Source organism: Otolemur garnettii, unplaced genomic scaffold, assembly GCF_000181295.1.
Source record: "Otolemur garnettii isolate 467f Iridium unplaced genomic scaffold, OtoGar3 scaffold00185, whole genome shotgun sequence".
Taxonomy (NCBI): domain Eukaryota; kingdom Metazoa; phylum Chordata; class Mammalia; order Primates; family Galagidae; genus Otolemur; species Otolemur garnettii.
Window position 1 is genome coordinate 2,515,792 of NW_003852580.1, and position 15,036 is coordinate 2,530,827.

Consider the following 15,036-nt stretch of genomic DNA (forward strand, 5'->3'; position numbering starts at 1 on the left):
AAAAAAAAAAAAAAAAGAGGAATATATCAAATATACCTATAGGTCTCAAAAGTACATGAAATGTAACATTTCATTTACTATATATAGGGTAAAACTTCAGTAAAAATCTTTTAAAAATTATAAAAGTGGGCGGTGCCTATGGCTCAAGGAGTAGAGTAAGGAGTAGGGTGCCAGCCCCATATGCCTTAGGTGGTGGGTTCAAATCCGGACCTGGCCAAAAAAAAATAAAAATTATAAAATTCAAAATAATGGTTCCCTTTGGTAGCACTGGTATGGGCAAGGAGCACCAACTGGGAAGGTGCTGAGCTTCCCACAGTGCTGGGGACAGATACGGGTTCTCATATTTCTACTCTAACAATCACTACAGAACCCAAACTGAGCCTGCACAGCCCCTGCCCACCACAACCACCTCCCAGCCAACTTCACAGGGAAACAGAAGGCAGGACACCAGCAGTAGGAGTCATTCTTCCATTTTCTGATTAACTGAAATAATTTATTTCTATAATTTACAACCAGGAATATAAAGTACAGAGACAAAAGCTTATTTTTCTTTGGGAGGCCAAGGCAGGTGGATTGCATGAGCTCCCAGGCTGGAGAACAGACTAAGCAAGAGGGAGACCCCACCTCTAAAAATAGCCAGGTGTTGTGGTGGGTGCCTGTAGTCCCAGCTACTCAGGAGGCTGAGGCAAGAGAATGGCTTGAGCCCAGGAGTTTGAGGTTCCTATGAGCTGTGACAAAAGTGAGAAGGTAAATTCCAAAGGACAGCAAAAAAAGAACAAACAACTACATATAATTTTGAAGAATCATTATATCAGATTTTTAGAAGCTCTTCAAACTTCTTATACTTAACAGTCTTGACATATAAACACAATTAACATTTCTAATAACATAATTTTTTTAAAAGCTAATTTCAAAATTAAGAATTATATTAAATTTTAAACTACAGAAAAAGAGCAGGAACTCAAGTTTGTAATCCCAACACCTGAGAGGCTGAGGCGGGAAGATCACGTGGGCCCAGGAGCTAGAGGCTGCCGTGAGCTGTGATGACGCCTCTGCACTCAATTTGGGTGACAGAGAGAGTCACTGTCTTAAAAAGAAAAAGAAAAAACAAAAAACACAGTGCAGGAAAATAATGAGGTGATTTTCATTTTCACCAAGCGTTTTAAAAGGGAAAGGTTGTACTACAGTAACCATAAAGAAAACAGAATGAAACAGTATCATCTCCCTAGAGAGAGCTACTGAAATCTTCAAGAATACAACCAATATAAATGAAAACAAAACCAAGAAACCCCACCCCTTCCATTTTACCACAAGCCCATCCAGACACCAGCTCCCTCCTAGAAATACATCCCAAGTGCCGACTCTGTGAGGGAAAAACAGCCCAGGACAGGAGGCGGCTCCCAGGACACCCAGACTTGTCTGAAGCACCGTTCCCACACTCTGCACTCAAGAGTCCAAAGGACGCGGATTCCTGATGGACACTTGCAGCATGCATGTGTTTTGGGAGGATGGAAGGAGATTTTTGTGTCTTCATGCTCCTGTGCTGGCTTGGTTTACCAAAGCTGCTCCTAACCTGGAGAACTATTAAAAACAAACATGAGGACAGTGCCTGTGGCTCAAAAGAGTAGGGCGCCAGCCCCATATGCTGGAGGTGGCGGGTTCAAACCCAGCCCCCGGACAAAAACTGCAAAAAAAAAGAACAGCTTCACTTTAATGGAAAGCAGCTAATACAGCATAAAGCCCCTCTACCTGCCTCTAAAAGCAGTAACAAAAACACAGCATGCGGTGAGTGTCCATCCCAGAAAACAGCAAATGGAAATAACAACTACTGCTGGAATCTCCAAGGAAACCCAAACTGGGAGGCATCTTTACCTCGATGATTCTCAAACTCAGTACCAGTGATGCTTTGGGCCAGATGCTGGGAAGCATCCTCCCAGATGCAAGAGTCCAGCAAGCCAAAAATGTCCCCTGCAGGACAGACAGCTTGGGAGCTGCTGCTTTAATCTGATTTGGATTGAGTGAGCTAAGTATGATTTTTTGTTGTCTAAGGTCACGCAGGGTATCAAAAGTAAGTCAGAATAGAGCCCAAGTCTCCTAAATCCTGGTCTGAAGATATTTTCATGGTAAGGGAACATACTTTGGTAACTGACTCCAGTGTTTCTGGAAGATAGTACAAACAAATCAAGAACCTCTAAGATAGCAGTTCTCAACCTGTGGGTGGCTACCCACAGGAACTGTATTAAAGGGCCATGGTTTGAGGAAGGTTGAGAACCACTGCTCTAAGATATTTGGAATAAACACTGAAAAAATATTTTAAGATGTGAGAAAAGGTTTCATTTAACACACATGTTCACAATGAGACCTCTATCACAACTGCAAACAAGCCATGCTCAAAGCAGACCTACCAGGCACCCTGGTCCACGGCCAGCTGACAGCCTAGGGACAGAGACCTGAACAGACAGACTCGGACAGGGTCAGAAGATAAAGGAGCAGGGACAGGAGGGGTCATCACTGTGCACAACCTAACAAGAATCCAAGTAAAGCAAAAGAGAAATATTTCAGAGAAGTGGCAGCGGAATAAAAAAAAACAAAAAAAGAGGGATATTTCCACCTATAGAACTGAGAGTGGATAAGAGGACAGTCCTAAAGCTAAGGAGGTTTGCCAGATACAATCTGCATGGGAAAAACTAGAAAACATTTTTAACATTGGTGGCAATCACCTCTAAATGGTGGAGTACTGCAAGACTTTAAGCTTACTTTTTTTTTTTTGGAGGCAGCGTCTTGCTCTGGGCCCAGTCTACCAGACTAGCATGCAGTGGCATCATCATAGCTCCGTGCAGACTCCAACTGCCCTTAAGCAACACTCCTGTCTCAGCCTGCCAAAGTATGAGATTATAGGCATGATCCACAGCACTAGGCCTAAATTTATCTTTTTACTGTATCTTATCTCACCAACACCTTTAATGAGCTACCGATCACATTAGAGGCAGAACAGAACAAACTTTCAAAAAAATACCACCAATGGAAGCCACATAGGAAGAATAAATCTTGGTGTCCTGTCAGTATGGCTAATAATAATGGGCTATTTCAAATGTCATCACCACACAATGACAGGTGTCCAAGGCGCTGGGTCACAGCAGTGTGCAGATGTGTAAAGCTTCGTGCCGTGAGCTCTGCTCCCCTCTATGCTCCCTGTGAGCCAGCCCTGACCACAGCTCTGTCCCCATCATGGAAACAGAAGCTCAGGAGGAGCCAGGACGGATATGATTATTATTATTTTTGGAAAAGAATAAAAGTTCAAGACTCCTAATGTTTTCACCACACAGAGTCTCCCTTTTTTCCACAAATAGAACCAAAAATGTCAGAAAAATTTTACTTATACTTCTACACTTATGGATTATTTAATTCACTCCCACATGATCATAATTTCCACTCAGTATAAGATGAGCGATTCTTCTACCCACACTGACATGACCTCAGTAAATATAAGAGACACCATCACCCCTGAGTGTCCAGCAGGCTGCACACTCTCCTTTACAAGCACTGACTGCTGCTCAAGCCCTCACAGGGGAGAACTTCCTCCCTTTACCCACCTTCAGAATGTCCTCAATTCCTAGGACTCCAAATCAGGAAAGACTGGGCTTACTGAACTGCCCTTAGCACCCAGGACTTAAAGCACTGTTCGCCAGGGAGTCACTTTTTCAATCACGATCTTATAAAACCATAGTTCTCATGAGCATAAGTTAGACTGGCCAACCACGTCCAAGGCAGCCACCCAAACACACCAGCTGAACATTAGCACAGCTGGGCCCCAGTTCTGCACAGTGGCCATACTCAGCCTCCCTCTGTCCTATACTCCCCACAGAAGAGTGGGGTGTGCCCTGTTGAGAAGGGCTGTGAGCAGAGGCACGGGCTTGGGTTTGAAGATACTAGTGAGGAGCAATCTTTAAGTTCAAATACACACGCAGAGCTGGGGCAAACACACAGCCGAGCAGCTCTCTAGAGGAGACACCAACACTCCCAGCAGCCTACCTCAAGGTGCCTGACCCAACGAGGCAGCACCTGAGACTATTGTCAAACTGGCCACTTGAGAGACTCAGGAGGATGGATTACTCAAGCTCAGGCGGCAGTGAGCTATGATCAGACCACAGCACTCCAGCCCAGAAAACAGAGCAAGACCCTATTTAGGGAAAAAAAAAAAAAAAAAGGGCTTGGCACCAAGTGGCTAGGGCGCCAGCCACATACACCGGAGCTGGTGGGTTTGAATCCAGCCCATGCCCACCAAACAACAATGACAACTATAACAAAAAAGAATAGCCAGGTGTTGTGGCTCTTGTAGTCCCAGCTACCTGGGAGGCTGAGGCAGGAAAATCACTTGGGCGCAGGAGTTTGAGGTTGCTGTGATCTGTGACGCCTCCGTACTCTACATAGGGCGACAGTTTGAGACTCTGTCTCCAAGAAAAAAAAAAGAAAGAAAGAGAAATAAGATAACTAACATCATTTTCACTTTGAGCAAACCCAGAGAATTCCAAATCAGCATCAGCATCATACTTAAAGGGAAAAATCCCAAAGAAAACACAACTTTGTTGCTATCTGCCTTTCTCTGGGGCTCAGCGCTGCCCTTACCACTTTACTTATGGTCAGCCATGGGTACTAGAAATGTTCCTTGGTGGGGAGCTGCTAGGAAATGGCTAATTTATTCACAAGCTCTCACAACATGTTTTATGTCCCCAAAATTAACAACACAATGGCTCAGCACCTGTGGCTCAAGCGCCTAAGGCACCAGCCACATACACCTAAGGTAGTGGGTTTGAATCTAGCCCAGGCCGCCAAACAACAATGATGACTGCAACCAAAAAATAGCCCGGCATTGTGGCAAGCGCCCGTGGTCCCAGCTACTTGGGAGGCAGAAGCAGGAGACTTGCTTCAGCCCAGGAGTTGGAGGTTGCTGTGAGCTATGATGCCACAGTACTCTACCCAGGGGGACAGCTTGAGGCTTTGTCTCAAAAAAAAAAAAAGAAAAACATTAACAGCACAAGTTGAGCAATACTAACTAACAGCCCGACTTTTATGAAGAGGAGCCTCAGAACCAGGTACGGTTGCAGAAAGAAATGTTCTCACACTACCCAAGTCTCTTCACAGAAATAACTGCAAACATCCTATACTTCCTCCTTCAGGGTAAGACCTACAAAGACAGAACCTCAGAGAAGCTACATACCAATCCATGTCCGCAGAGCAGAAACTGACCACGATGAACCAAAACATAGGGAAGTGACATGGGCCCAGCTAGAAAACTCACCTTTAAAAAAGTAATGTAAGGCTTGGCACCTGGAGCTCAGTAGTCAGGGCGCCAGCCACATGCACCTCCACCTGGGCTGGTGAGTTCAAACCTGACCTAGGCCTGCTAAACAACGACGATGATAACAACAACAACAAAATAGCCTGGCATTGTGGCAGGCGCCAGTAGACCCAGCTACTTTGGAGGCTGAGGCAAGAGAATCCCTTAAGCCCAAGAGTTTGAGGTTGCTGTGAGCTGTGATGCATCCACACTCTACTCGGCACTCTACCAAGGGTGACAAAATAAGACTCTGTCTCAAAAAAAAAAAAGGCAGCGCCTGTGGCTCAGTGGGCCCCATATACTGAGGGTGGTAGGTTTAAACCCTGCCCCAGCCAAACTGCAACAAAAAAATAGCCAGGCACTGTGGCGGGTGCCTGTAGTCCCAGCTACTCGGGAGACTGAGGCAAGAGAATTGCCTAAGCCCAAGAGCTAGGGGTTGCTGTGAGCTATGATGTCACAGCACTCTAAGGAAGGTGACAAGGTGAGACTCTGTCTCAAAAAAAAGGCAATGTAAAAGCCTTAAGGAATCTTCCCAAAGGGAACAAAAACTCTTAGAATAAATTTAGCAAAGATTTATGATACAAGATCAAGATACAATTGTATTACCATACACTAAAAATAAGCAATCTGAAAATTTCTAAGAAAATATTTCTAGGCTGACTCACGCCTGTGATCCTAGCACTCCGGGAAGCTGAGGAAGGAGGATCCCTTAAGCTCAGGAGTTCAAGACCAGCCTGAGCCAAGAGTGAGGCCCCCTGACTCAACTAAAAATAAATATAAATAAATAAGAAAACATTTCCATTTATAAAAAGAAAAGAAAGCAGTAAGTTTAACCAAATATTTACAAAACTCATACACAGGAACCTAGAAAGCATTATTGAAATAAATTAAACATATAAATAAAAGGGGAAAAACCCTATGTTTATGGATTTTAAAACAGAATGTTAAAACAGCAGCACTCCTCAAGGTGACCTGCTCATTTAATGCAATGCCCATCAAATGTCCAACTATCTTTTTCCCAAAACTAGACAAGGGATCCAAACCTCCAATGTGAGATTATAAATGTTTTCCTTTGAACATGTTACATGCTGTAACTTATAGAACTACAAAAGTTTCCATCAAACTTTTCTTAAGAGTAGGAATACAGGGGGCGGCGCCTGTGGCTCAAGGAGTAGGGTGCCAGCCCCATATACCGGAGGTGGTGGGTTCAAGCCTAGCCCCTGCCAAAACTGAAGGAAAAATAAAAAGTGTAGGAAGACACAGTAGGCAGTGACTGTAGCTCAGTGGGTAGGGCAGCTGACCCCATATACCGAGGGTGGCAGGTTCAAACCCGGCCCCAGCCAAACTGCAACAACAACAACAAAAAAAGCCAGGCATTGTGGCAAGCCCCTAAAGTCCCAGTTACTCAGGAGGCTGAGGCAAGAGAATGGCCTGAGCCCAGGAATTGGAGGTTGCTGTGAGCTATGTGATGCCATAGCACTCTACCAAGGGCGACAGAGTGAGACTCTGTCTCTACAAAAAAAAAAAAGAAAGAAAGAAAGAAAGAAAAGTAGGAAGACACAGTAGAAATGTCTACTATTCGTGGGATGCCAGGTTTTCCTAAAAGGACTTTTTAAGTACTAAGGAGAAAAAAATCAGATGATTGGCTCAGCGCCTATAGCTCAACCGGCTAAGGCGCCAGCCATGTACACCTACGGTGGCAGGTTCGAATCCCCAGCCCGGACCCGCCAAAACAACAATGACGGCTGCAACCAAAAAATAGCCGGGCGTTGTGGTGAGTGCCTGTGGTCCCAGCTACTTGGGAGGTGGAGGCAGGAGACTCGCTTGAGCCCAGGAGTTGGAGGTTGCTGTGAGCTGTAAAGCCATGGCACTCTACCCAGGGGGACAGCTTGAGGCTCCGTCTCAAAAAAAAAAAAATCAGATGATTAATCTATAAAACAAGAGTATTGATTTGATAATCCCTAAAACCTCTTTAGTTCTAAAAGTATAGGATACTTCAATATCCAACACAATAGTCTTTCCTCTAAAAACACAACTGTCCCTGAATTTGCACTCCTCTTTCAAAAATCACCATAGACAGGGAAAAGGGGACAGTCTAGCTAACTGTACTTTTATTTACAAAATAGTCAAAATTTTACGAAGAGGTGGCCAATATGTAGAAAATATTTTGTAAACATTTGAACACCTAAAAGGCAGTGACTCCATGCAAATGGAGGGAGGCAGCTGAGACCACAAGACTCTGCCATCACAGGACTGAGAGGCAGAAGTGGGTGCCCAGGCCTCACCCACAGAGGTCCTTACAAGGCAGGTATGCTCTTCCTGTACTAAGGACGAAGCTCCGTCAGTGTCTGAGGACTTGCTGGCGGAGGCTCCCACAGCAGGCTGATCACTGTCCTGAAACACTACTCCACAGTTTCACTCCTGCACACTGGGAACTAAATCAACTTGCTACTTTAAGGCACAAAAAAAGGAGATTGTTGCTTATGTGTAGTCTCTCACACTCCTGTCTGAAAATCATGTTCATTAGCTCTACCTGGGCACCCACCACCACCACCTGGTGCACTTTTTTTCTTTTTTGTTGAGACAGAGTCTGACTTTGTCAGCTGGGTAGAGTGCTGCAGCATCATAGCTCACAGAAACCTCCCTTGGGCTCAAGTGATTCTCTTGCCTAAGCCTCTCGAGGCTCCCACCCTAGGTGCCCACCAAAATACCCAGCTATTTTTAGAGACAGGGTCTTGCTCTGGCTCAGGCTATCTCGAACCTATAAGCTCAGGCTCCTACCTGGTGCACTTTCTCCCCCACCAAACAAGAGCTCTTGCAACCCCTTGGAGGGCCACTGGACAGGCAAGCCAAGGGACAGGAGCTCCAGCCCAGGAGCCAACCTATCCCCACCCAGCCTCTTCCCCAAGGCCAGTGATTCCCACAAGGCCTCTGACCAACCAGCACCTCCCGCTGTCCATAGTCTGTGAAACACCCCAGAAATCACCTCACAGAACTCTCAGGTAGCAAAAGGCAGGTGGACAAAAAATACACCAAAATGAGCTGGCGACCAGAGTATGCCCTGTTGGCAGTCTGCGGAGCTGTGTGCGGTCATGGACATGCCCCGTCTAAATAGTCCTAGTGCACTGCAAGGCAGCAGGCAAGCTGGAAGGGGCAGTCCCTGCCTACACACCACTGCCCACACAGGCACGCAAACCAGCCTGGGCTCTCCGAGGTGTGCCCTCTAACCCTGACAGCAACATTTCAAGCTGACACCATGGTCTCCATTTTCCTTGTGAGAAACCAAGTTCTAAGCAGGCACACCACCTGCCCTCAAGACAGGCCTGTGTTCAGGCTGCAGAGGCTGTGCCCTAAGGGTCACACAATCAACCGGACACTGAAGCCAGCACCAAGCTACCATCTCACGCCTCCCAACTCACTCAGGGCAGGCTCAGTTCATCCTCCCTTGGGTCAAGAGCATCACTGGCCCAGTCTGATCTGGCCTCCCTCTTCCCCAGTTTCTCTTGCTGACTGCCCTCCTTGAGCTGTTCAACTGCAACTCCTCACAGCAGAGCTCCCTGGAACAGTCACATTAGTGTCCAACTTGGGACACTGGATCACAACAGCTCTCTCCTGTTGAGAGCCCCAGCCCCAGCCCACTGCCTGCTCAGGCTCCAATGACCCCGCCCCGTCTTCCCCTCTACCCATTCCCATCCTAGACACTGCTGTCTCCCTGCTGCCACCACCCTAGTTTCTGACTCAGCCACACCCACATCATCACAACAACTTAGTCATCCTCACTGTGTAAGAACTCACAGCTAACAAGGGACAATCAGCGTTTCTCAAACTTTCAAATATCAACCCCACAATGAGAAACACACTTTATACCATGCTCTGGAAGAGACACACACACCACAAACAACCAGGGAAAACCTTCACAAAACCTACCGTCCCTACATGGTACACTCAGGGTTTTATCAACTAAAGCCAGTGGTGTGCACAGCTTTGATTAAAAACTCTCTCCCTGGGCCTCTGCACACTTTTATACTTTTGATCCACTCAGCTTATGATCTTTCAAACAGATTCCATGCCCCAGAGTCCCAGAACTCTTACCCCTCTTGCTGGCCTGACCTACAGACTACTCAGCAGGCTTCCACTTTCTCCTTGCCAGACTGCCCACCTCCAGACAACACAGGTGTGCCTCCAGTGGCAGGTCCAGGTAACAAACTCCCTTCTCCATTACACTAACACCAACCAGCTTTCAAAATACATTATCTTTTTTTTTTTTCATTAGACAGCCTTAAGCTATCACCCTGGGTAGAGTGCTGTGGTGTCACAGGTCATAGAGACCTCAAACTCTTGGGCTTAAGGGATTCTCTTACCTCAGCTTCCCAAGTAGCTGGGACCTCAGGTGCCCGCCACAATGCCCGGCTATTTTTTAATTGCAGCCATTCTTTGTTCTTTGTCAGGACCAGGCTAGATTTGAACCTGCCAGCTCTGGTATATGTGGCTGGCACTCTAGCCACTTGAGCTACATGCGCCGAGCCTCAAAATACATTATCACAGAAGAGAAAAGCAGCATTGCACAGTTGTCCCCAAACTCACGAACATGGTGCTCTCAAATCAAAAGACCCCCCAAAAGGAGCAGGACCAGGGGTGGGGTGAGCCTCAGAGCCTAGTAAGGAGACTAGAGGAGCTGCTATCTGCCTCAGTGTCCAAGAATGCTGAAGAAAACCATCACCTGCATTTGGACACTAGCTGCACCAAAATACGAAATTCCATTCTTTCGATTTGATTCTCAGATCATTCAATTCTTTTTTTTTTTTTTGGAGACAGAGTCTCATTGTTGCCCTCAGTAGAGTTCCATGGCGTCACAGCTCACGGTAACCTCAAATTATTGGGCTTAAGCAATTTCTCTTGCCTCAGCCACCCAAGTGGCTGGGACTACAAGTGCCTGCCACAACATCCAGATAATTTTTTGATTGCAGCTGTCATTGTTGTTTGGCAGGCCCAGGCTAGATTTGAACCCGACAGCTTGCGTGTGTCTGGCGCCCTAGCTGCTGAGCTACAAGCACCAAGGCTCAATTCTTTTTTTTAACACATTATCTGAGGAAGAGACATGGAGACAAGGCAGTGGTCTCTAAATGCAAAAGTTTCAAACCCAAATTACTCCTACTGAGAAGAGGAGCTTTGTCGGCCAAGTTCAGTGGCTAATGCCTATGATCCAAGCACTCTGGAAGCCCAAAGCAGGAGCATCACTGAAGCTGGAGAGTTCCAGACCAGCCTGAACAAGAGCCAGACCCCATCTCTACCCAAAATAGAAAAATTTTCATGGTGTGGCTAGCATCTGTCGTCCCAGCTACTTGGGAGGCTGAGGCAGGAAGATCACTTGAGCCCAGGAGTTTGAGGTTGCTGTGACCTAGGCTAAGACCACAGCACTCTAGCATGCAGGAAAGAGTGAGAATCTGTCTCCAAAAAAAAGAATAAAGAAAGAATCATCATGCAGCCATTCTTCTCTAACTTGAGAATCCTCACTGCCTGTCCTCTCCAAAATAAGATGGAGAGGCCTGGTTTGAGAAAGAATGCTATAAAGATTAAAGGATTCCACTACACTTATCCTAGCCAAGAGGAGCAAGGCAGTCAAGTCCCCACCCCACTCCCCACCCCATGTGTCACTCAGCACCGTCACCTGAGCTCTGCTCATTAAGGCGGCAGGGGTGTGTGCTACTGGTCACCCACTGGCCAGCAGGTCAAAAGCTAGCCAACAGCTCTCCTGTGTGAATTCCACAAAGTTCCTGGGATCCAGAACCTACTCTAGGGGTCACAACCAAATCCTTACTTATGAAAAGGAGTCGTGAGGATGGCACATTTGCACACATACAGATGAAGTCACAAGACTCAAGTCAGAGCCCTGGACCTAGAGACCATGTGTTTGGTAGGTATCAAATGAGGAAGGCAATAAAGTGACAGGTGGAGAAACTGCTAGAATGCTGAGGGGGCGGGGGAGGGGCAGTGCCATCCTGGCTTGTCACACTCTCATTGGGAAGACTGCACACAGGAGCCAGAACACGGCCCACTGCAGGGTGGAGGAGTGGGGCTCATGTGCACACAGCAAAACACCTGCTGGGGCGCCCAACACCCACCAGGTACCCACAGCCAGCTCTTCGCACACAAGTGAGCTTTCAGTCCTTCAATTTAAGGAACAACATGCTTTTGGTTTTTTTTGAGACAGAGTTTCACTATGTCCTCCTAGGTAGAGTACTGTGGTGTCACAGCTCACAGCAACCTCAAACTCTTGGGCTTAAGCAATTCTCTTGCCTCAGCCTCCCAAGTTGCTGGAACTACAGGCACCTGCCACAATACCTGGCTATTTTTTTATTGTTGCTATTATTGTTTAGCTGGCCCAGGCCAGGTTCAAACCCACCAGCCCAGGTGCACATGGCCGGCACCCTTACCACTGAGCAACAGGTGCCGAGCTGGAATAACATGCTTTTTTACTTCAGTCTCTACATTTAGTTCAACGAGAAAAGAACTGAATGATATGAGAAACTAATCAAAACGTCTGTTATCTGTAAATGCCCACCAGTTCTAGAAGAACAATCGGCTGTGAGCACAGATGTTTTGGCACATCCATACACACTCTTCCAATGACAGGAGACTCCTGGGCAAAAGGGAAGATTCCCCACTTAGAAAAGTGGAGTAAAATTTCCTTCTGTTAAAACATGTTATTTCAAGTTTCTCTCCTGGAAAACACCCTCAACCACAAGAGCAATTCACATGGAAAAGACACACTGTTTAGGTGGCGCCTGTGGCTCAGTGAGTAGAGCACCAGCCCCATATACCGAGGGTGGCGTCTTCAAACCTGGCCCAGCCAAACTGCTACCAAAAAATAGCTGGGCATTGTGGGCACCTATAGTCCCAGCTACTCTGGAGGCTAAGGCAAGAGAATCGCCTAAGCCCAGGATTTGGAGGTTGCTGTGAGCTGTGTGATGCACGCTCTACTGAGGACGATAAAGTGAGACTCTGCCTCTATTTAAAAAAAAGACACACTGCTTCCAACACAAGTGTCACATGAGTACTTCAGATAGGGTTTGCCCTGGACATTAAGACCATCTAGGTGCTCTGCTCAGCTGTTCGGCAGATACATTGTGAAGTGAGCACAGTGCTGTGTCCCTATCCTTCCAGCTGCTAGTGAGGTGAGAGGACAGCCTGGGGCCTGGAGTATGCTGGCCAGCCTAGGCAACATAGTGAGACCTCATCTCAAAAAAATATATTAGGCACAGTGGTTATGGCACCGCCCACATACACCCCCAGGCTGGGTAAGCAACAATGACCACTGCAATGAAAAATAGCTGGGTGCTGTGGCAGGTGCCTGTAATCCCGATACTTGGGGGGCTAAGGCAAGAGAATAGTTTATGCCCAATAGTTTGAGGTTGCTGTGAGCTGTGACACCACAGCACTCCAGAGGGCAAAGTGGTAAGACTCTGTCTTGAAAAAAGAAATTAATCACTTCTGAGGTTTATCCTACAAGGGTACAAGTGAATCTTTCTAAGAGTAGAATGTGAATGTTTTAAAACAATAACCAAGAAAATGACATGAAGGCTATGTTAACCAGTTTGATGGAAGTGTTTCAGATTATGTGTGAAAATCCCACACTGTACCCCAGAAGTGCCTTAATGTACATAGTTACCATTCAATTAAAAAAAAAAAAAGAACATTTAAGAAAAAGAAAAGAAAAAAGAAATTAATAAATAACCTTTTAACAGTGACATTTAAGTATAAGATATACTTATAAACCAAAAATCTTTTACTATTTTTTGTTTGAATAAAATTACTATAATCATCTGAGATAATTATGAAATTATTAATAACTAAGGCAACTGTCGGTTGAGAAAACCTTAAACAATTAAATAATGGTGCACCTTTTAAAATTTTTTTATATTTTGCTCTTAAATAAACTTAGCTACTTTTTAAGCTAAGTGAATAGAATTCTGAATTTAACATATTTTTGTCAACCATAACTTTTTTTTATAACAGTCAGTATTTTATTTCCTTAGAAGCAAAATCATTAACTGGTGGTTTGGTTTTTTTTTTTTTTTTTTGGAGACAGAGTCTCAGACACCCTGAGCAGAGTGCCATGATGTCACAGCAACCGCCAACTCTTGGGCTCAAACAATTCTCTTCTGTCAGCCTCCCGAGTAGCTGGGACTACAGGTGCACACCACAACTCCCAGCTATTTTTAGAGAAGGAGCCTTGCTCTTACTCAGGCTGGTCTTGAACCCGTGAGCTCAGGTGATCCACCCGCCTGAGCCTCCCAGAGTACTGGGATTACAGGCGTGAGCCACTGCGGCTGGCCTATCCTCTCATTCATTTTTAAAGTTATGGTTGAGCCAGGTGTGGTGACTCAACCCTATCATCACAACATTCTGAGAGGCTGAGGCCAGAGGATAGATAGCTTGAGCTTAGAAGTTGAAGACCACCCTGAGCAAGAGTGAGACCCTATCACTACAAAAAATAGGAAAGATTAGCTGGGTGCCTGTAGTCCCAGCCAGCTAATCGGGAGGCTGAGGCAGGAGGATTGCTTGAGCCCAGAAGTTTGAGTTTGAGGTGAGTTGTCATTATGACACTGCACTGTAGATCGGGCAATGGGCATTATAAAAAAAAGTGACACTCGGGTGGCACCTATGGCTCAGTGGGTAGGGTGCTGGCCCCATATACTGAGGGTGGTGGGTTCAAATCTGGCTCCAGCCATACTGCAACAAAAAAATAGCTGGGCATTGTGGCAGGCACCTGTAATCCCAGCTGCTCGGGAGGCTGAAGCAAGAGAATCGCCTAAGCCCAGTAGCTGGAGGTTGCTGTAAGCAGTGTGACGCCAAAGCACTCTACTGAGGGCAATAAAGACAGACTCTGGCTCTACAAAAAAACAGTGACACTCTGTCTCCAAAAAAAATAAAGAAAGAAAGAAAAAATTTATATTCCCTCCTTATAATGCTTAAGCTTCAAGTAGATACCACTGTTATTAAAAAAACTTTTTTGAAAGATGGGGTTTTTAAGTATAGATAATTCTACCTATGAGTCATGAGCAGAAATATATTACACATGATCTGTGAATAAATAAAAATCTAAAAGCAGGGCAGCACCTGTGGCTCAAAAGAGTAAAGCACCAGCCCCATATGCCAGAGGTAGGGGGTTCAAACCCAGCCCTGGCCAAAAAAACTGCAAAAAAAGAAAAAAGAAAGAATTATCTCAAAGACATGCAGAACTAATTCTGACACCCTGAACCTACCCTGTGTAATCCAACAGTCGACACATGCAGCACCCCTACCCCGTGACCTCAGGCTCCTAGGAGAACCTTCCCACAGCAGCTCCCCTGATGCACTTCTGGCAGGCATCACATCCATCCACTCCAGTTTAGAGCCCCAAGTTCAGTCTAGAAATTAAAGACCTTCCCACTGAAAGCAAAATCAAGGTCAGCCGCAACTAAGTTCTAAAAAATACACTTATTTAGAAAAGTAATAAACATGAATCCACCAATATGAAAAGGGCAAGCCAGGCCTAAAACTTCCTCACCCATCCAAGTTAACAGCACAGGAGCCACAGAGGACAGAGCCCAGAGCCTCCTAGAGAGCAGAGGCCTGGCAGAGCTCACAAAGGACCTCTGGGGAAAAAAAAAAAATTTTTTTTTTGCAGGTTTTTGGCCAGGGCTGGGTTTGAACCC

The 15,036-nt window shown here is 45.9% G+C and overlaps 1 protein-coding gene across 5 annotated transcripts in view; it reads right to left on the bottom strand.

Moving 5' to 3' along the window:
* ANKRD11 (ankyrin repeat domain 11) overlaps nt 1–15,036 on the bottom strand; it is a 187,874-nt gene that overhangs the window by 115,676 nt on the left and 57,162 nt on the right. Inside the window, exon 1 of one of the 5 annotated variants that reach the window (XM_023507485.1) lies at nt 625–643. The exons of the other annotated variants lie outside the window; for them this stretch is intronic. The gene's annotated coding sequence lies outside the window, so the exon portion shown is untranslated. Of the gene's footprint in view, nt 1–624; nt 644–15,036 lie in introns of those variants that run through there. 5 annotated transcript variants of the gene reach the window in all.